The 22,483-nt window shown below is 43.7% G+C and overlaps 1 protein-coding gene across 1 annotated transcript in view; it reads left to right on the top strand.

The window, feature by feature from the left end:
• Window positions 1-22,483, top strand: part of AHCYL2 (adenosylhomocysteinase like 2) — a 94,463-nt gene that overhangs the window by 26,535 nt on the left and 45,445 nt on the right. The gene's annotated exons all lie outside the window — the stretch shown is intronic.

Here is a 22,483-nt window from a genome sequence, read left to right as displayed (position 1 = left end):
CCCCATTTCCTTTCCCAAGTGTGGGAGTAAGGAGTAAATGTGGGAGTGTGGGAGTAAATATTCACCAATCGTGCAAGTGGCATAATAAAACAGTTGCCTCTTCAGCTGTCAGAATGTTCTCCTTTGCTGAGAATGGAAATGTTAAGTAACTTTCCATTTCATTTTATTTTCAAGTGCACACATCATTGAATCAGTGTTCTCAATCCTATAAAATGTCAAGTACTTGATGGACTTAGTTTTTCCTAATACTTGTAATGCATGATTTGTCAATATTTCACATTTCTCTTATCTTCACATACGTAATCTAAAAGCTATACTTTCTTTTCCTGCCGGTGTGAAATTTCCGTGAGAATATTCATGGAGCCTTGGCAAATGTTTTTATGTAAGCCCCTTAACCCCTCAAGTGAAGCTAATGGAGCTGTCAGAATAAATCTTCATCTAACCCCAAAAATGTTAGTAACAAAATAGAAAATGTTGACAAATGTTTAAATCAAGTGTTCCCAAAGATTACACATTCCAAACATTTATAAAAATTTATATATATATATATATATATATATATATATATATATATATATATATATTACACACACACACACACACTCATAGTAATAAAAACAACCATTGTGAGTTATCTCAATGTACATCTTATCTTGACTGCCACTAACTTAGCTTAATGTTCCCATGTTGCAGAAGAGAAAAAGAAACAAGATTGTTTAGAAAACACACATTTCTTTGTTTCCTGTCCCTACTTTGGTGTTGAATGTGTCTGGAGGTACCAGTGAGCAAAATTTGCAGATTTTTTTTGGCAAGGATCTAAAGAATTTCTTGAGCCACACATCTCTCTTGCCATTTCACAAAAATGCTTTAGACAAGTTACTGTAGTTATATGTTCTTGTATTTACATGAACACCAATAAAAATTATTTGGACAAACTTATTTGGTCATCAGTTTCTTGGTCAGCACAGAAATGCAACACACAGGAAATGGATAACGTCTCTTTTGGAAGTGAGGGCCAAAACTTGAATACATTGCCACAGACCCCAAGGTAAGCTTTGCTAAGGTTTCTTTCCCCCTTCCCCAATGTAGAGTTTTCTTTCTCTTTACTGTCCTCTTCATCAGGTATTTAGCTAGAAGGGGTAGCCAGCCACAGGTAAAATCAGGGGTCAGCAACCTTTTAAAGTAGAGGGCCGGATCACTGTCCCTCAAACCTTGTTCTTACGCCTGACCCCCGTTTTGTACCCATGATCAACTCCGCCTTGCCTTGGGCCCAGGAGATTACACTGCCAGGTTTCTGTTTGTATCTTGTCCATTGTAGGGAGGAAATGTGGCACAAACGATGTAAAAACACAAAAACACATAGCAAGAAGCAAAACAATACCTGCTCCCACAGTTTAAAAGGCCATAGGTTGTTTAATTAGCCAAAGGCCTGGGAGAAGAGAAATGTTTTTGTTTGGCGCCTAAATATATGTAATGAAGGCGCCAGGTAAACCTCCCTGGGGAGAGTATTCCACAAACAGGGAGCCACTACAGAGAAAGCCCCGTTCTCATGTTACCACCTTCTGAACCTCACTTGGAGGAGGCACATGAAGAAGGGCCTCAGCTGATGAGTGCAGGGTCCAGGACAGATCATATGGGAAGGGGCGGTCCTTGTGGTATTGTGGTTTTGAGCATATCACATGGACACCCTATTCTCCTGTTTGTTGTTGTTTAGCCGTTTAGTCGTGTCCGACTCTTCGTGACCCCCTGGACCAGAGCACGCCAGGCACCTCTGTCCTCCACTACCTCCCGCAGTTTGGTCAAACTCATGCTGGTAACCTCGAAAACACTATCCAACCATCTCGTCCTCTGTCGCCCCCTTCTCCTTGTGCCCTCCATCTTTCCCAGCATCAGTGTCTTCTCCAGGGAGTCTTCTCTTCTCATGAGGTGGCCAAAGTACTGGAGCCTCAGCTTCACGATCTGTCCTTCCAGTGAGCACTCAGGGCTGATTTCCTTAAGAATGGAGAGGTTTGATCTTCTTGCAGTCCATGGGACTCTCAAGAGTCTTCTCCAGCACCATAATTCAAAAGCATCAATTCTTCGGCGATTCTCCTGTTTACCAGCTAGCTTTGATGGATGAGGTGGAAGGGTACGCTGGTGAGAAGCACTGGACCGCCACCTCTAATGTAATATGCAAGCAGCTTCTGTCGCCGCAGAAGCCATACTCTGTTTTGTGTCTAGAATGGGTATCTGGGTATAAGACGAGAGTAGCACGAGCCAGTTGCATAGCAGTCAAATGTGTTAAAACAGGAAACTGCTTTATTGCAACATACAACATAGGTAGCTAAAACCACCAGCTATGCACAAAGACCCCTGGACATTTTTTGATGACGCCAGCTACAAAATTTGTAAGACAAGATACACATTTTTCTATAAATATATGTCCAGAACTCAAACAGTACAAGCCTTCTATATTGTATTATTTGTTGTCAAATATTTTCATGAAAGCATATGGCACAGTGCCGCTTAGTGTTTGTAGTGCCACAAGACCCCCTCTTTTTCCGCCATTAAGAGACTTAACGTGGAATTTGAAATGCTGACTTAATCTCAGCTAAGTTCCCATGAGAAAAATGGGATGGGCGTGATTCCGCTCTTTAGAGAGCTGTTTCTGTGACTGGAACAAGGTCTCTTGATTAATGCCGTGCTCGTTAACTTCATTTTCTGTAGCCCATTGACAGCTCTGTCATTTATCGCGATGGGAAGGAGAGCAGCACTAATTTCTGGCTGAGTGTTTCGCGCCACTTTCAAGCTGCCCAGGGTTAGGCCCCAGAGTGCTGAAGCTTCTCGCAAATGGCACGCTCTGTCTAGTGATGTCATCCAATTACATGTGATTCCTTGCCAGCGTTGCTTATGTGGCTCATTGGAACAAATTCTCTGCGGGAAGCAAGATGTGTGTGTGCATGTTCTGCGTGGTTTGCTGAGAGAAGCAACAGTTTGTGACAGGCTGATGATGCATATGGGAACGATTGGGGAGAGAAGGCTGGCTTTTGTGAGCACGAAGGAACTTGTATCCAGCAACTCGTATCTCCCTTTGGAGAGGTCTGAGCTTGGGATCTTGGCAAGGCAATTCTTGTTGGGATGTGAACACTTTTTTATTTTTACCTAGACTGCCAGTGGCAGTAACAGTGTACCCCCTCAGTGGTTTTTAAAGCATGCACCTAGAAAAGCAGTGTGTGAAGCATTGATTCCTGGGTTGGACTTGATGACCCTTAGGGTACCTTCCAGCTCTGTCATTCTTTGAAGCAGGCATGTTTTGGAAATGCATATCCATCACGTAGACACCCTTCTCAGAACCGCGATTGGTGCCAGCTTCCTGCTGAGGGAATTTTTAATGGAAAACTCTGATCTGCTGCCAAAGAAAGTGTTGGATTGCCTTGAGCTCATCTCTTGTGAGGCTTAATCCGTGGTATTCATAGGTAATTGCTTAGGTGGGTAAGCCTTGAGGCAGACAAGTGCAATATAATGCAGATGCAAGAGTAAATGTGGTGGAAGAAGGCAGCTCGAAGGCTGCCCCTAGGTCATCTCCTTCTGGGAAACAGGCGGCTTAAAGGACAGCTGCTCCCAAATTGATGTGTCCCAGACAGTTATGTACTGCAACTCCCATCAGCCCCAGCCAGTATGGCTAATGGTCAGGGATGATGGGAATTGTGGTCCAAAACTTCTGGAGGATATCAGGTTGGGGAAGGCTGGTGTAGGAGCTGGGGATAGAAATAACTGCGTAGTGAGTTTGAGGTTAGAGAGGGAATGAGTAAGTGAGAAGGGAGGGTGCTGGTAGAAGGTGGAAATTTGAAAGAGATTGGAAATGTGTTTAAGCTGGTTGGAGGGAGGCATTAACTGTGGTGGTTGCATTATAAAGTACGCCCTTGCGGTCGAGCCAAGGGTGTAGGTGGAGCTGTGTTTAATTCAGGTGGTGTACCTTTGGGCCAGGGAAGCCCTATCATTGTGTGGATGCTATAATCCACCTGTAGCCCTCAGGCTAGGGTGTGGCGTGATTCCTTTAAAATATCCTTGTTTTTCCTCTTTTAATATTGAAGGACTTTAATCCTGTCACTCATTTCTTTCCAAAATAAGCAAGTGAACAAGTTTACTGTTCCCATTTTACAGGTGGGGTGTTAACTGATAGAATTGCTTGCCTGAAGGTAATCTAGTGAGCTCATGCTACCTGAACCCAGGTGTTTCAGACTAAAGCTCTTCATCTGTTTTTTGGATTTATATTTCGTCTTTCATAAAGATTGCAAGGCACTTCACTACAAAATAAAACAGTTTATTCAGTCTGTATAACAGTGGCTGAGTTTGGATGTAATCCTGGCCTTGAATCATAGGATGCACAAACCGTGAGCCCTCCCAATCCATTCCGCCGTTCTTGGCGAAACAAACCATGAAGCAGATGGCTTTCTGTTGCATTTGAACCAGTGATTATGGTTGCTTTAGATGCAACTCTATAGTTTGTTTCCCTGCTCCATATAGGGAGAAGTGCATGGTAAACTAGCATGCAAACTGGTTTGCTTAACCATAGTTTATGACCAGCATTGTAACCCAACCCAGCCAGTGTGTTAAAAGTGCAATAAAAATACAGTATTAAAACACTGAACCATTGTTAAAAACAACACAGCCAGCAGCTAAAACTGTTGGAGGACTGGAGATGTTAATTGAAAATCCGGGGAAACATGCCTAAAAAATAATGTTAGACAAACTTGTCTAAGGGGAGAGTTATATAATGTAGGGTGCTATGACAAAAAAGGCCACTTCTGTGCCCATCAGCTGCCTAAAAGCAACCAGAGAGGGACCAGAAGATCTTGATGGGCAGCTTTAATGCTGAGACACAAGTTTTCCTCTAATGAAAACTTGGGCAGAAATGGCTCACTTTTGCCCTCTTTCCACCACGTGTTTTGCTGCTGCACTCCTCCCACCCAGAGACAGTTATTTTTTTATTTCTCAGAATCCTTCCTGAGCAGCGAGTGCTTCATTATGACAAAACATCAGTTGGATGGGGGAAATAAAAATTGTGACTGCCACCATGAACATCCTACCATGGCTATCAGATATATGTTTTGTAGCCTTCCGCTAATTTCACACCCCTGGAAGAATTGTCAAGATGCTTCCCCTACTTTTGGCACCTGCAGATGGAGCCTATTTTTGAACCGGGGCCCATTTGAAAAGGTTAATACCAAAATGGAAGCCAGGACAGTTCTTTCAATGATATTAATAGGTACATACCACTCAAATCTTGCCAGTGCATTCACTTACTGACCTGGTTTGCAAATAACACTGACTCTTGATTTATTAAACTATGGTTCATTAAATCTTGGCTTGTTTGATTTTCTGATACCTGTCCAGTGGGCTAGGGTTTTTTATTTGTTTGTTTGTTTTTCAGAAGAAGAAAAACAGGTTAGATGCATCCATTAATTTCTGTGAGTCTGCTCTGAATATGATTAGTATTGAAGACAACCCATAAAGTTTTGTGGCTTTCAGGGCTGGTTGGCTTGCTTTGCCTGCCTGCTCAGCCAGTGGGATCTCCTACTTGGAAGCAATGCTTTCGATAAAAAGAAGCCATGCAATAGTTCTGAATGAGAAGTGTTCCTGATGCCTGCATTACTGAGTTCTGCAATCAGGACAGCTAGCTGAGTTTCAGAGCCTCACTGATCAATGAATCTTGTTGGTTGGCCTTTGGCAATTTCCTTTCCTTGCCTAATGTAACTCACTGAGTAGAGAGAGATGTTTGGAGTGAGGGGCGGGAAAGGAAATCTGAAATGGTTTTCCTCACTCAGCCCCCCATTTTTAAGTCACTTCACCAAATTTCAAATCCAGGCAAGTTCCAGAAGCAATACTGTTATGTCAGGAAGCAATCTCTCATGTTTTAGGGCTCTGCAATCTTGCATGAGAGCATGGCCCCCAAGAACAGGATCTACCAGACAGCTGGGTGGGTTACATGGACTCCCTGAGGTCCATGGAACACCAGCTGGGACACACTGTTTAATGGTGATATTGCCTGCTGTGGCTTTCTTTTGCATTTAAATTGTAAATTCCCTTTGACCCAATATATGTTAAAAGAGGATAATCATCAAATAAGTTTGCTATGAATCCCTCCCCCAGTATGGTATGTTAATGCCCCTAGTCTTTTGAAGAAGGGCTTTTGGCTTACAGGACTGAGAACTGCAGTTAGGAGCTATCATTTTATTCTGGAAAACACCAAGTAGGCTGCATTCAGGTGAGCTAGTTGCATTCATGTTTCTGATAATGAACCTTACTGGCTTTTTGACCTTGAATGCAGTAAAGCTCCTTCGCATGATAGGGAACTCTTCTGAGGAGAAAAGGGATTCAGCCTCTTCAGATCTAAAGCAGGATATAGCCCCTCTGGGAAAACTAGGAGCTCTACAAGCTCTGACCCCTGGAAGCAGCAGCAGCAGCAGCCTGGACAGATGTCAGTGGGTGTTCTTGGGGTGGGATAATAAGAAATCAATCTTTCACTAACTTCAGTGTACCCTTTTGGTGTAAATTCTTCCCTTCAGGCATACCAGCCCCAGCAGATCCTGCTCTCGTACCCCTGTTCCATTCCCACATGAGGGCAAGTGGCTGCTCTTGACTTTGGGGCATTTCCCATTAGGCTAATATGTGCATCTTGTAATCTGGACTTTCTGACCTCTGTTGGCAGCTCTGTTTATCACAGAGGAGGCAGCTTACTCGAAATAAACCCGGTTAAGCTCACAGTGCTAAGAATAGTAAAAAGACCCCAATTGCACAGCCAAGAGGGCCCTCTTCTCATCTTAACACATAAGCATGGTGATAAACTCTCCTTTATTGGTGCTAATCTGACTATTTGCATGAGAGCAATGTGTGAGCCTCCGTTACCTAATCAACAGTGCCTGCTCAGTACCTCATGCAAATCCCCACTGCTATATCCATCTCCTTGAGGTTATTACCCAGTGTGTTCTTGAATGACCCCCCCTCCACCCCTGCCCCTCTGTGAGTCAGACTTCAACAAATTTTGCTTGCGGAGCTGTTTTTGCATGTCTGAGCTTGGCGTTCTTGAACCAAAAAGAGCTTTGTGGCATGTTACAACTGTTGTATTTTTGCTTCCTTCCTACTGCTGGCTCACTCTTTATTTATCCCCCCACCCTCAGCCTCCCTCCCCTTGTCAAGACTGACAATTTTGATTATGGCCTCTCGACATCACCTTGTAATATTTTCAGAGATTTTGTTTACCATGAACTCTGAGCGCTTTGCATGCACAAGGCTAGAGCATTCTTTAGACGGGCCATTTCTAAAGGATACAGTTGATACAATGGGGAAGGATATGTGGTTTGTTCAGGGCTGTTTAACGACTCTAGAAAAATAGTGTTGGGTACTTAATCAGAGAGGACCCACATGGACCCACAGAGCCTCCACTTTCAACATCTCTCTTAAACTGTCCTGGAATCTTTTCAATGAAGGTTGGCTTAGATATTCTTATACATAAATACCGTATTTTTCCGTGTGTAAGACTAGGTTCCCCCCCTAAAAAATAATGTCAAAAATTAGGGGGTGTCTTATGCACGGATACATCTCCCCCATTTTCTTAAATCTTGGTCCCCCCAAATAGGGGGCGTCTTATACATGGGGGCGTCTTATAGACGGAAAAATACGGTAAATCACCAGCAGCACAAGACTCAATGGGTTTCCTTTGATTGCAGAGGCCTGGTGCTGATGAATAGATTCAATATATATATTTCCTTCATATAGAATACAGTGTTTAAAATGTTGCTGCTGGAAGGTTTGCACGCACAGTGTTAGAGCATGTGCTTTGCATGTACAAGTTCTCACATTCAAGCCCTGGCACTTTTACTGACAGAAGGCATGGCGAGCTTGTGATCCTTCACATGGTGTTGGTTTCATAATTCCCACCATCCCAGACAAATTGGCCGTGCTGGCTGGTGCTAATGGGAGTTGGAATTGAGCAGCAATTTGGAGGGACACAGGCTTCCAAACTCAAAGGCTCATAGCAGCAGGGCTGGGATGGAATTGAGATCACAATAAGAGGAGACTAATCTAGGCTGGGTAGGGACCAATTGTCTAATGTAGCATGTTCATAAGAAGCTATAAGGGTACTTCCTCTGGGTTATCTGCTTTCTCAGTTCAGTCTGTTGGCAATAAATTAGAAGTGTGCAGAACGCTCCTCTTTAATTCTAGGACACCTTTTACTCAAATAGATGGCATAGCTTGCATGGGTGTTCTATCTTCAGTCTGGATTGTGTGGAAAGGCCAGATGCAAACTCCCCTCGTATGTCAACATCATGTGATTCCCTTTAAAAGTTGCTTTGCAGATGCCCCTTAAGGTTCCCTTTCTGTATTCTAAAATAAAGGCTGTTTTAAGCTATGGATATTGGGGAAGGGATCTCTGTGGATAGAACACCTGCTTCTCAGGTCTCTGGTCTCAGATCCAGTCTCTGATGTCATCTCCAGGTAGAGCTGGGGGAGACTCTGGTGCAAAAGAGATCTCTGGAGATCTTCCAGTCAGTGTAGACAATACTGAACTCAGTAGACTAATGGACTGGTTCTGTATAAGACAGCTTCCTATATTCCTAACTGTCATAAATTGAATAATGCTGATATTTCTGATGGTCCTCCACCCAGAAGGGAAGGGGGCGCTAATCGGAATGAAACCGGAAGTAATGTGTCCCTGTCAGCTGTCTCCAGTGAAAAACAAGCACAAAACCATCACATAGTACTAAAGATAAGAAAATACTTTACTGATGGTAGGTTGCCAACTAAGGCTTTCCTCTACTGATTCTTTGCATTTGATTCCCCCCCTTTGGTGGGGGGAGTGGAGATAGTGGGCTGGTTGCTCTGATTGTACTCCATTCCTGCCACACTTGGTTAGTTTTTCAGACTTGACCACTTGCCTCATAAAATTAGAAACTCATTATCAAAGGTAAGTTGGAAGAGTGTCCTGATGAACTTTGCCCTCTTAAGCTGCCCAGTTTTGTAATGTGGGGCAACTCCAGCGCGTTGACCTGGCCTTCTCCAGTTTCTCACTGGCAAGGCCTTTCGGAACAAGATGTGGTTACAGACAGCCCTAATCCTGCAAGCTGCTTTTCCTTTCAGCATAATCTAGGGAAACGCTTTCCCTTTAGGGAGGTGTGGAACATCCCCGGTTTAGTTATGCAGAAATAGTCCCCTCGCTGAAAAGTGGCGTCACGTGTTCGGGAGCAACTGCAAGAATCCTCCTTGCAAGAGTAGGATTTTCTACATGGTAAGTTTCCCGCTTTGGATCCCATCTGGTGTGCAAGGCGCCAGACTGTTGCTCACCATCATCCTTCATTCAAATAGCCAGCTTCCTTCGTTTGCTTAACTAAATTGCTAGTCATGCAGTGCAGAGAGGCGCAATGAGCTGTGCAGGATGCTGAAGTCCCTCTTGATTGCTGAACTCCTAGCCGTCGGGAAAAAATGGAGTAGAAATGGCAAAAGGTTGTCAGTTTGATCAAACATATGGCACGGGGGTGGCTTGGGCTTTTATATGAGAAAAAGGCATGAGTAAGAGCCTTAATGAGTCACGCCTGAAGAAGGCTTTGTGTATGCCAGTTACACGCTCTAAGTACTTGACTGCCCCTCCTGATCATCTTTCAATCTGGTGTGACAATTCAAAGAGTATTGCTTGATATTCCCTGCTGAAGGAACGCTCTTGTGCAATAATGTTTCTTGCTTGCCTGGATGGAGGATAGAGAGAGGGGGGCGTGTGAGTAGGTAGAAACTAGCACATCGTAGAAAGGTAAAACTCGCATTTGTTGCACTGCTCACTTTTGCCTTTGGCCCCAGAGGTGAATGCAGTCCTTGGATGAAGAGGGTTTTTCACCCTCCCCTATTCCACTGTCTCACTTGTCCTTACAGTGTTTTGAAATGGGTCACTTTTTATTATTAAAAAAGGTAAAGGACCCCTGGACAGTTAAGTCCAATCAAAGGCGACTATGGGGTTGCGGCCCTCATCTCGCTTTCAGGCCGAGGGAGCCGGCATTTGTCCACAGACAGTTTGCCAGAGCTCACAGAAACGCTGTTTACCTTCCCACCGCAGCGGTACCTATTTATCTAGTTGCACTGGCATGCTTTCGAACTGCTAGGTTGGCAGGAGCTGGGACAGAGCAACGGGAGCTCATCCCATCGCAGGGATTCGAACCACCAACCTTCCGAAAAGCAAGCCCAAGAGGCTCAGTGGTTTAGACCACAGCACCACCCGCATCCTTAGTCACTTTTTATAGATGGGAACTGAACCTCTGAGGGTTGGATGGGAAGTTCTTCATACCTTAGGAGCAAAACACAGAGAAAATGGAAGTGATAATTCATGTGGGTGTTATTGTTGTTTTGTAAGACAGGTCTACTTTAAACAGGAGCCTGCAGGAATGTGGCATCCCAATTACCAGATACTTCCTATTCCAGCCTTGCCACCTCAATTTGTGCTCCTTTGTGGGAATAATTTCAGTTCACTCGTGAGAAAGATTAAAAACGTGCAGAAACTTGCGCAAGAGGCCAGTGACACCTGTGAGATTTTAAACTGGTGTATTCTGAATCTTGGACAGCACTGGCCACTTAACGTGGGGCCTCACCTGCCATGTGCCTCCCATGCTTTGAACTTCTCTTAATATTTGTTCTCCGCTCTCATTAAGGCATACCTGCTTGCGATAAATCTCTTCCTGACCACAGCTATGCTCATAAAAGCATTGACTCAGACTGATTAAGCACACTAAAACTAATAAAGCTTGTAGCGATCCATCTCAGCAATTGCTGGCTTTTCTAAGTTCTCACCAAGAGGTGTTGATTTATGTTCCATTGCTTTGCCCTCTTCCACTTCCATTCTTAATTTTTTTCACAGTCATCTGGATTTGAGCCTGCAAGGTGGTTTTTGGATTCACATCTCCCTCTAGTGTCAACGCTGAGTATTACAGTGCCTAAAGACCCAATAAATCAAATCCTGTTTTGTAACTCCCCTCTTGACCAGTATGGGCCATTTGAAACCTAATTAGCAGTGTCTGCATTACATAATTATCACTGTCAGTCGTTCTTTGCACTTCTTTCCCACTCTGACCTCACTCTGACCCCAGAAAGGCATCCCTGTACACCTGACAGCTGAGAATCTCACTGCGCATCTGTTGAAGTGGGACTGTAGTCATCAAGGGCTTACATCAAGATTACATTCAAATGAACTTTGACCTTCAGCATGTGATACAGACTCTGGGAGCTGCTCTGATTCCCCTGCCAGCTCACACCAGAGGGTATTGGCTGCAGTTGTCACGATATTTTTTTTATCCATTTCCCATTTCTGAAAGAAAATCTGCCCCTCCTTCCTGCGACTTCTGTCTTAACACCCGTCCAGCTTAAGACAGGGCCTGATCCTCCTGTTTCTTACCAGGTGACCTTTTCCTGGATTGCCGAGAGCTTTGCAAGCCTGCTGTCTTTTTAAGGTTCTTCAGTGAGCGTTTTATTTTGTGGCGAAACATTGCCACCCAATGACTTTCAGGATCTGCTTTTTCAGGAGTCTTAAAATATGGGCCATAGGAAGCAGAGAATATTCCGATAGTTTTAAAGAAGTGGTGGCTGGATAGCTATTTTCACCCAAGGGTCATGTGGCTCGTGTCGGACAGGCAGAATTAATGGTGACATTTTCCTACCCGAATTGAGCACAGATAATATTTCTGGCCTTCGTCACTTGTTTTAGTTGACAAATAAGATAGTACGTTTTAGACAGGACTTGCTATCATGCAGATGAGAATAAAATGAGTTGAGGAAGCAAATTTGCTGCTTTATGTATGTGAAGCATTTTTGTCTCTTCTTTCCTTCACCAGAGCTCAAAGTGGTTGTTAAAAGGTGCAGGACCTAAGTTTTGACAAGCAATTATAAAAATATTGGTTTGTCTAAACTGCTATTGGGTGTGTGTGTCCTGGGGGCTTAACACTACACTTCCAAAGCACCCCTCCACAGTCTGTGTGATGTCAGGATCATGCATGCACCCTTCCTCTGTAATCAAATCTTCCATTTTTTAAGTGCTGGAGACAAGTGTAATGCATGAGAGCTGAGTACTTAGATTTGCGCCATTAGGTTTGGAAATGGTTGCTAATAAAAGTAATAAGCCTGTCAGAACTGAAATGGAAATTAATCTGCAACTGAAATAATATGTGAGTTAAAGCTGCTTGTTGCAAAATCAAGTTTAAGAGCAAGTACCACTTAAGGACATTTATTCCTGTCCACTTAATACTGACAATGTGTACATTTCATTGCACTCTGCTTTTGGGTGCTCTGAAAGCCTTACAGAACGACTTCTCTTTTGTTGAGGAGCACTTACATGACTGGGACTAAGACTTGTGCTGTTAATCTTACACAGTGTTGACTTGCGAAGACTGGAGAGAGGTGTTCTGAGGTGTTTGCGATTCTTGGGGAACGGCAGAAGGCTAACAGATGCAGATCCCACAGTCTTTTCCTGGGCACACTCACTTTGTGACCTCTTTGGATAAGTGTGTGTGCGCGTATATGATTTTGCATGCCCTGCCACTGTCCAACAGAGGGAGTTGCAGGCAAGCGGATGGCTGTGCAAATAATTGCTGAGAACAATAGCCTTGCAGTTCTCCCAAAAGTCAAAGCTTTCAAAAGTTAATTTTAAATGCTGCCTCGCTGGTCTTTTGCCAGGTGCACTTGCTTGGCAGCTGGAAATCCTACTGGGCCCTTTTGCTTCAGTTCCATGAACTTTTAATGCTATCAAGTACCAAAGCTACATGTGAGAAGACGTTTATTTTGCAGTGCATGTAAAAGAGGGCCTCCTTGACCTTGAGCTTTATTGATCCCCGCTATCGGCTGTCTGGGTGACGTCATCTGTCGGATATACATAGGCAGGTGGTAGATGGCCGCATTCACACAACACTGAGGCTGCCTGTCACACAGCCTGACCTAAGAGTCAGCGCTGAGAGTGGCGTCTTGGAAGCTTCTGCTGGAAAGCCTAAACATGAGAGACAGGATTTAGAGTCTTTGCCTGACCAGGACTTGTGGCAAAATCCAATTTCTTGAGGAACCAGATGTTCTGTTGACTGCTTGGGAAGAGACAGCACTGTCTTGGGAAGGAGTTGCAGCACCTGCAGATTATTGCATAACCCTTCGCACAACTGGGAGCCTCGTAGAACCAAACCAAAGTCCCCTTCCTGTGGCAGCCGCAAATCCAAGCCTCACAAAGTGTCTGTGATGGAGAAGTGGGACAACCATGCAGGTGCCTCAGCATTCCATATGCCAGACTGGATGGTGAGTTAACTGCTGTTCAGCTCTCTGTACCAGCGGAACTGTCTTGATTGGAGCCATACCATGCTGGATGGGTTTGTCTTTGTCTAGAGTTCTGCCAGATCCGAGGTGTGCTCTTGTTCTTGACAGGGTCTAACAGCCCGAACTACCGTAGTTTTTGCTCTATAAGACGCACCAGACCACAAGACACACCTAGTTTTTGGAGGAGGAAAACAAGAAAAAAAATATTCTGAATCTCAGAAGCCAGAACAGCAAGAGGGATCGCTGTGCAGTGAAAACAGCAATCCCTCTTGCTGTTCTGGCTTTTGGGATAGCTGCGCAGCCTGCATTCGCTCCATAAGACGCACACACATTTCACCTTACTTTTTAGGAGGGAAAACGTGAGTCTTATAGAGCAAAAAATACGGTATGTTATAAATGAGCAAGTGTCACCACTATCTGTAGAATGGAGCATTTCTACCCCAAGAGTTCCTTCTCATTTTTACTTGGATAAGAAGTGGAATTTCTGATTTCTTTATTTAGTCCGTTTAACAAACTTTTTACTTGATTGTAGTAAAACCTCTAAGCAGTTTACAGTAAATATTAAAATAATAAAAGCAGTTTGAAAACAATGGTAACAGATAATTAACAGCAGAGTAGTTTAAAGCACATCAGCACCTTGTGTGTGATGGGGACACCATAATGATTCACATACTGGAAGTAGAAAAATGAGGCAGTCACCTTGGGCAACAAATCTTTGGGTACCATTAAAGGTGATGGAATCGGGGAATGGGTTGATCTGGCCCAAACAGCGCAATCCACCACAAATAAGCAACTTCACATGAGCATTATTCTGTTTCCGTGTGATCCTCCTGTTCCTTTCCATGAGGCTTGCAAAGGAGAGCCATCCTGGTGGATTGGGTCCAGTGGCAATTAGGATCAAAGTGCTATTTGGGTTTACCATTTGAAGAATTGCATGTTTTTAGGTTGGCATTGGGATTTGCAAATGTTTCTACCAATTTACCTGCTTGTGTCTACCTTTTGAAGCAGAGGACAGCTTTACGTGGTTGGTGTGGGTATCATAGCTGCTTTGCATGCAATGCCTTACTCTTGTCAGTGGGCAAGTGGCTTCCTTCAATGCTGTCATCAAGAACCATTTCTGTGAAAGCAAAAGAGTGCTCATGCCTAATAATTTTTTCCTGGGATACTCAAATCTGATCTGATTTTTGTATAATAACTTTGCTTCCATGTTAAGCCTTTCTTGCAATTATTCCACATGCACTCACTTCTTTCTCCAAAGATAGCTCCAAATGGCTATCCTGTACTCCTTTTGAGTGTGGGATAAGGGTAAGAAACATAGAGCTTTATTTGATATGGATTCCATACATAGCCTTCCTTAACCTAGTATGGAACTGGCTGGGGCTGATGGGAATTGTAGGCCAAAACATCTGGAACATACTAGCTTGAGGAAGGGTGATCTACACAGCTAAGCTCTGTCCTGGGGTGCTCAGAATTACTACCATTGATTCCTTCTTTAAATACTGCTTAGTATTCAGCTGCTATAGCAGAGTACAAACCCATCCATCATAAGAGCAGATCCTGTAAATACGCCTAGCCGTGGTGAAGAGGGAATGCGACCTAAAATCTAAGACACAATGCATTTATTGGGCTCTGGAAGTTTGAGTTATTGCCTGTATGCGATATGGCTGTCTTCACTGATGCATATTTGAAAGCACATTAGGAAATCAAGAAAAATTGATTATTGGTATCCAGCTATGTTGTTATACTCAGAGTAGACACATTGAAATTGAAATCAAATCAATCAATACCAATTTAACCCAATTTATCAAAGGCTAAAAGCTTGTTTACTTTTGTACGGAGTGCCTTTATTGAGTATCTCTTAATCCATCTCATTTTAGCTTTTGTATACCTCTAGGAAAATACATGAGGTGTGTTAATAGTGTAGACATAAGGCTGCCTTTGCAGTTAACAGGTTTCTACAGTAGTCAGGTTTGTAGGATTTCTGAGTTTCACTGTGGCATCGGATATTTCGGCTGGGGGGAAAAACACCCCACTCAGCACTGTTGGGAGTCACTCGCCGCTCTGTCTGAATTTAGTGTTAGATACGTAGGGCAAAGGTTGCCGTTTTGCTGAAGTCTTGGTTCATGCCAGGAATAGAGCCATGTGTATCATGATTTAAAGGTTAAACTTTAATCCCAATCAAAGTCAACTGCAAGACCATTTATAGGAAAGAAAAATGAGAGTACTATTAGATTTACAGTATTATGTGCAGAAGGGAAGAGTATGGTTAGCTAGCTATAAAAAAAGCTTTTAGAAAGTTATATCGTTCCCTTCAGTAGCATTATCTTTATGAATAACTATTAGAACAAATGAAGTAGCAACATGGCAGATCAAAATAATAAATCAAACATATTCAAACAGCAGAGGCCATAAAACAAGAGCATCACAATGGTAGAATAAAATGAAATCAGATTACAATCTCAGACTTTTAAAAATGTAAGGTTATTTGCCTAGCACTGAAAAGTCTACCCGGCAAGAGCTTTCCAAAGATGGGGGCACCCCACCTGAGAAAGGTCCCTCCCCTGTGCCATCCAACTAACATCAGAGGTTGGGCCATCCAGAGAAGGGCTATCAACTGTCTCAGTCCGCAGACAGGCTTGTGCTGGAGAAGATGGGCCTTGATGTATTGAGGGTATAGTCAAAGAACCAGGGCTCTGAATTGCACTCAGGTGGATCAACAGCCGTTGTAGGTTGAAAAGTCTCTGAAGCCTCAAATCTGGTATGTCGCACACTTAACATCCTCTAAATTTCCAGAAATTCTGTGATACCATCAATTCAAATACAGTCTGCTGTGGCTATGGTTATTTTTGTTTTAAACTTGGTTCCTTTTGCATTGTTCTGCCATAGCACAGCTGAAGAGCTGCTCTAACCAAAACAGATTTGGTTAATTGGTCAAGTACTAACAAATAATGGTTGAGCATTTTTGCTGTTAACTTAATATTTATGTTAATTACGAAAACTGATTAATGTCGTTGCTTTGTAATGGTTAGCATTTTAAAGATGGTAATGAAATATTGCAGCATTAATGGTGTTAGACAAGTTTCTATTAATGTGAAAAATTTTGTTCTCCTTGGCTTATGTTTCTGGAACACTAAGGTTGGTCTACAGTTTTTTTAAAAAATGAAACTAAAACAGGAATAAAGTGAAGTAATAGCAGTTGTTCAAAAATAAGCCACATTTTTAAATGCAAGTGTGCTAAGGTAGGCATCAGCCTAATTCTTCAGGCATCATTACCATAATGATTTCATGGAGTATTTGCAATCAAATTAGGTCAACAGTTAATTGCTGCTCCAAGCCTAAGAGATGTGCATGCTTTTGAACGATAGTAAGACATTAAGGAATTAAGTAATGGAGTTGTTAGTATGGATCTGTGCAAATTTGGACCAATTTCAGTTACCTGACATTTTGGTTTGTGTGTTTCGTATATTTATATCCCATCTTCCTTTGATCATGGGACTCAGCCACCCAGGTACTGAGCAGACTCTGACCTGTTTAGCTTCCGCAAGGTGGCTGTCTCATGTGTCCTCAGACCATACCTTGCACCTTGTTTCTTTCGCATCCACCCCCACCACTTTCTTAGTTCTGCCCATCCGATCTCATTCAAGTGGCATTCTTGCCAGCTGCTTGGTAATCAATGTGGCCGATCAGGAGGCAGTGAGAGATCAGTATAAGCAGTGGTCTGTGCAGTGGAATAGATGCACAGATCTGCCTTGTGTGAGAGGAAACGAGGCTGAACTTAAGAACAGTGAAGAGTTAAGTTGTTTGTGTTAATCCTCCTGAGGTTTTAACTCATGTGACATTCTAGCTGCAGGCTGGAATCTTAACCACTCTGAGGATTTAGCAAAGGCCTTGGCACCGCACCTCGAGTTAAGGTATGAGAGTTTGGCACAAGCAGCCACCTCTTTGAAAGTAGAAGTGATCTTTAGACCTTTTGGCTGAAACTTTAAGCATTGCAGGTTTGCAGTGTGATAAAAAGGACCCCTGACCATTAGGTCCAGTCGTGGCTGACTCTGGGGTTGCGGTGCTCATCTCGCTTTATTGGCCGAGGGAGCCGGCGTACAGCTTCCGGGTCATGTGGCCAGCAGGACTAAGCCGCTTCTGGCGAACCAGAGCAGCGCACGGAAACGCCGTTTACCTTCCCACCGCAGTGGTACCTATTTATCTACTTGCACTTGGACGTGCTTTCGAACTGCTAGGTTGGCAGGAGCAGGGACCGAGCAACGGGAGCTCACCCCGTTGCGGAGATTCGAACCGCCAACCTTCTGATCGGCAAGTCCTAGGCTCTGTGGTTTAACCCACAGTGCCACCCGCGTCCCGTGATGTTTCCTCTAAATTTCCCTAACCCCCGTTTTCTGAAAGCCAGCTGTTCTCTGCAAGAGAGAAGGTATGTGTGTCCGCAGCAGAGCCAAGTCTGCCTCTGCAAACTGGGTCTGTGTGCCTTGGTCTCTCTCTCAGGTGTTAACCCATAAGCATCCAGAGGCACACTTCTGGTTTCATTTGAGAAAGTAAGACAGCTGATAAGCATCTTGCCTGTAACAAGGCATCCCTTTTTAAGTTGCTGCCCGTCACCTGGCTTTTCTTTTCTGACTAACAAAGAGATCTTAGACAGTTGGCGGGTTTCCCCCCAGCCCGCTCCTTAATGCACAGCGCAGTTCTGAGAGCCAGAAGTTCTGGGTGCCTGGGCGCCACTCTCCTACTGAAGCCCACTAGCCCTTGCCCTCCAGCACTGCAAACAATACCTCGGTGGGGACAGAACGAGGGCACCCAAGATAGAGGAGATATTATCGAAGAGGAAACGGTTCTGTCTGTATAGCTAAGGTTTCTGAGAGCTTACACCCTTGTACGACTTCACTTTCCAGGACGTTTGTTGTCTGGAATGAAAAGTTGTTGATTAGCATTACCTGGCCTTGGCTGTGCTCAAATAGCTTGAGGTTTCCTTCTTGATTGTGAACTTACTTTGGCGGTGAGAGAGTTCCAGGAAGTGGGGAGTTCTCCTTTGAAACGGTACACATTGCAGAATCACTAAAAGCACCATTGAGGTCTGTTAATGAACAAATAAATGGCTGGACTTTGGAACAAGGTGCATAATAGATGGCAATGGAGGACTCTGGGGGAACATCCTGTCGCTGCTGAGAGGTCTGCAAGACCTAGTTGTGTAATTAATATCTGATGCTAGCTGTGCTACAACATGCGGGTTTGCTTTTTTTAAAGAAAAGTTTGCCTTGTTAGATGCCTTTTGTTCAGCCTGTATCCTTCTGAAGTGGCAGGCTGCCTGTGAACATTTGTGCCAGAGTAAACTGGTTCAGGTGCAGTCTTCCCTTGCTCAAGGCTTGCAGCACCCAGCAGTGATCTGCATGTGTGACTGAGTTGTCACACATGGCGCTCTTGTATTTCCTTAAGCAGAATTGCTTTCACTAGCGTTCCCTCCCTGTGAAATGCCCTCCCATCACATGTCAAGGAGATAAAGAACCACACAACTTTCCGAAGACATCTGAAGGCAGCCCTGTTTCAGGAAAAATTTTTCCTTCCAGTAGCACCTTAAAGACCAACTAAGATAGTTCTTGGCATGAGCTTTCGTGTGCATGCACACTTCTTCAGATACTTCTTCTTATCTGAGGAAGTGTGCATGCACACGAAAGCTCATACCAAGAACTAACTTAGTTGGTCTTTAAGGTGCTACTGGAAGGAAAAAAAATTTTTGTTTGGACTATGGCAGACCAACACGGCTACCTTTCTGTAACTGTTTCAGGAAGTTTTTAATGTTTGCCGTTTTCCTATGTTTTTATATGTGCTGTGAGCCACCCAGAGTGGCTGGGGAAACCCAGCCAGATGGGCGGTCTAATGGTTATGGGGTTGCTCGTGCATAAGTTGCCGTCACTCCTGGCTAGGTGACCTGGTTAAACCTTTCCTGGCTGGACAGCCCCTCACTTCGTGGCTGTTCAGTCGCTGGCAGAATCCGACAGTGGGCGTTTCTTCAACCTTTTCCAACATAAGAGTTGTTTGACGCCCAGTCTCCTCCTAGCCTCCCTGCACGGAAGCCTTCTGCGCAGGGTGGGCGTGGGTAGCAGAGGACCTGTGCTCTCTCCGCTGGTGTCCAGTGAAGAGTCTCTGAGCCTGCTCTCTGCTTCCCCCATTGGCCCCCCTCCATCCCTCGTGTCACGCTGATTTTCTTCCCCAACAGGAAACCTGCCTCTCTCCCTACTTGGCCCCTCTCCAGCATCGTTGTGGAGCCCCTCCTCCTCCTCTCGTTCCGATGGCAGTTCCCTGACAGGCGGGGTATAAATAATAAAATTATAATTATTAGAGGTGTTGATACTAATTGGCCATTAGTTTAAAGTGCTATAGCACGTTTGAGGTCCATTGGAAAGGTGTGTATATTTTGATCTTTAAACAGACCCCTGTGCAGAATCTCTAAGGAACCTCTCCTCCAGAAGGCCATTGATATGAGGAGAATCATAGATCAGCAGGTTTTTCCAGGCAAAAATAGGGACTTTGCTTAACATTGATTTTATAATTTGTTACAGTTGTAAGCCACTTTCATTATTTCATGGTTACAGGCAACTAATTATCTAGTCGGCATTATGCAGTAGACCTTTTATATCATATCATATTACATAATCATGATAAAAATCATAGTGGATAAAATCAATTAAAATTACTCTCGTATAGCGTTGAATAAAAGTATATGTCTTTGGTTACAAAATGCTTTAAAATACTTGACTAATATTTGACTATGTTTGATCAGTTAGTTGGCCAGCCCTTTTTTGAAAGGTCAAATGCCCAACCCTGAATGAGGATCAAATTAGAAAGAATCAAAACCTGATGTTTTTTTAAAAAGAAATTATGGCATTGGGAGGCTGTGATGTGAGGCAGAGCTTTGTTACCTGTAGAAAATGTTCTGTTCCATAAGTACAAACAAATGGATGCCAAATTTATTTTAATAATGTAAGGAAAGCACATACTATCCTCTTCAAATTTTTACCTGTATTCTAATACAAAATTCTACATAATATAACATTTAAACCACACTAAATGTTCTTTATTTTTTCTCCTCAAATATTTCAGGTCAAATACTAATGGTGTGCTGGGCGGGGGGCATTAGCATGATCGACTTTTTTTTTGCTTTGTTTACTAATCATAAATAAAATTAAGATGCTAAGATCACCCTCTAGGGCCTCATATAGCCAAAAACTATGCACAAGAGCAGGAAATATCATCTGGTTTGGGAGAAACCTCAAGTAATAGAACAGGCATCCCCAACCTTCGGATGTTTTGGACTACAATTCCCATCATCCCTGACCACTGGTCCTGTTAGCTAGGGATCATGGGAGTTGTAGGCCAAAACATCTGGAGGGCCGCAGGTTGGGGGTGCCTGTAATAGAAAATCTTCAAAAAGTATTCAGGAAGAAACACTGGTGAGGGAAGGCCATCCCATCTGAATGGGGAACACACTGATATTTTCATGCAGGCCCCACTTCTTAAATGATGAATTACAGCTATGGTACAAACCCTCAGTGGGTGCTTTGATATTAGTGTATTGGAGTGCTTGAGTCATGGCCAGTGTGGACTTTGCTTTGGACACAGATCCTCAATCTCTTGGTTGTTCGACAAGCTGTAATCTTGCAAAAATGAACCATATTCAAGGTTTCTAGTTACAAGCAAGCCTGAATAACCGGATTACAATTGGGGGTCAGCCCCTGCAACTTTCCATTTGCTGTTTGCTTGACTAATTCCAAAAGCTGCTTCCTTAGTGTCTCTCTCTCTCTCTCTCTCTCTCTCTCTCTCTCTCTCTTTCTTTCTTTCTTTTGGTATACCAACCTCCCTTCATAATACAACTTGAACCTCAGTGGAGTCGCTTTGTTATGAGTAACTGAGACAAGAGGCCTAAAATAACCTCCAAATCCTGTACAACGTAGAATTCTGACATGGAAATTGAACCTTCATCAATTGTATGGCTTGAGACAGCTGCTTAAACTATTGGGGACCAGCTTCTCTGCCTCACCAAGGGTGTTGAAGAGAATGGCCAAAAGGAGGATAGCTTTCCATTTTGTGTGAGCCATTCTTTTCTCCTCTTTGTGAGACACCTTGTTGTTTCTTTGAGGGATCTGGAAATTTATTTTATTTAACAAAATTTATATATGGCTTGATCCTCTTGGCGTTTTACAAGAAATATTAAAATGATCTGGCAGGGAACTGCCATCGGCTCAGAGGGGAGAGGGGAAAAGCCAGATGGATTACAGAGAGCCCCCAAAGATCGTGGGACGCAGCTCCTACTCCGCAGAGGAGAGTAACCACGCCTCCAGTGGAGAGGAGCTTCAGGGCTCGGAGGAGGCGAGGCGGTACCAGGACACCTTGCCTGGGCAAAGCGGGGAGGAGAGAGGTCCTCCGTTACCCACGCCCTCCTTGCGCAGTAAGCTTTCGCGCCGAGAGGGGAGGTGCAGACTGGGTGTCAAGAAACTACTTTGCTGGGGAAGGTTTAAGGACCGTCCACTCACGGTTTCTGCCAGTGAATGAGCCAGGCACGGGAGAGTGGCGCTCTGGACAGATAAAGTTTATTTCGGCATCAAAAGCAAGGCTTGACAGCCGAGCAGGGAGACATTTGCCTGCTTGCTCTCGAGCAACCCCTTGGAACCCTAACATGATCAATAAAAAACAGTTGCAAACAATTAAAAAACATTTAAAGATAATTAAAATTAACACTTAAAAAGACTGAAACATGTCAGCATCTTTACATGTCTGGATAAGCTTGTGTAAACGAAAAGGTTTTAAGCAGGTGCCGAAAAGTATGCAGCAAAGGTGGCTGCCTGATGTCAATAGGCAGAGAGTTCCAAAGTTACACTAAAAGATCAATTTCCTACCTATACGGAATGAGCATTATGTGGCAGCTGTAACAGGGCTAGTTCCACAGATTGAAGTGGTCAAACGGGCATGATCTTGCAGGTAAACTGGCCCCAAGTTAACAGTTGCTCCCAGCTGAAATAATCCTGATATTCTTCCTGCAGTTTCATTTGTCAGTTTTACTATCTCCCAACCGGCTCCATATTTTCCTAATCAACTCTGTTGTCTTCCTGCTGTTTAGCATATAGTATCCATGGTATCTTTATTTATTTATTAACCAATTCCTAGACTGTTTCAT

The sequence above is a fragment of the Podarcis raffonei genome, chromosome 10, assembly GCF_027172205.1.
Source record: "Podarcis raffonei isolate rPodRaf1 chromosome 10, rPodRaf1.pri, whole genome shotgun sequence".
Lineage (NCBI taxonomy): Eukaryota > Metazoa > Chordata > Lepidosauria > Squamata > Lacertidae > Podarcis > Podarcis raffonei.
This window is presented reverse-complemented; position numbering and strand designations above follow the sequence as displayed.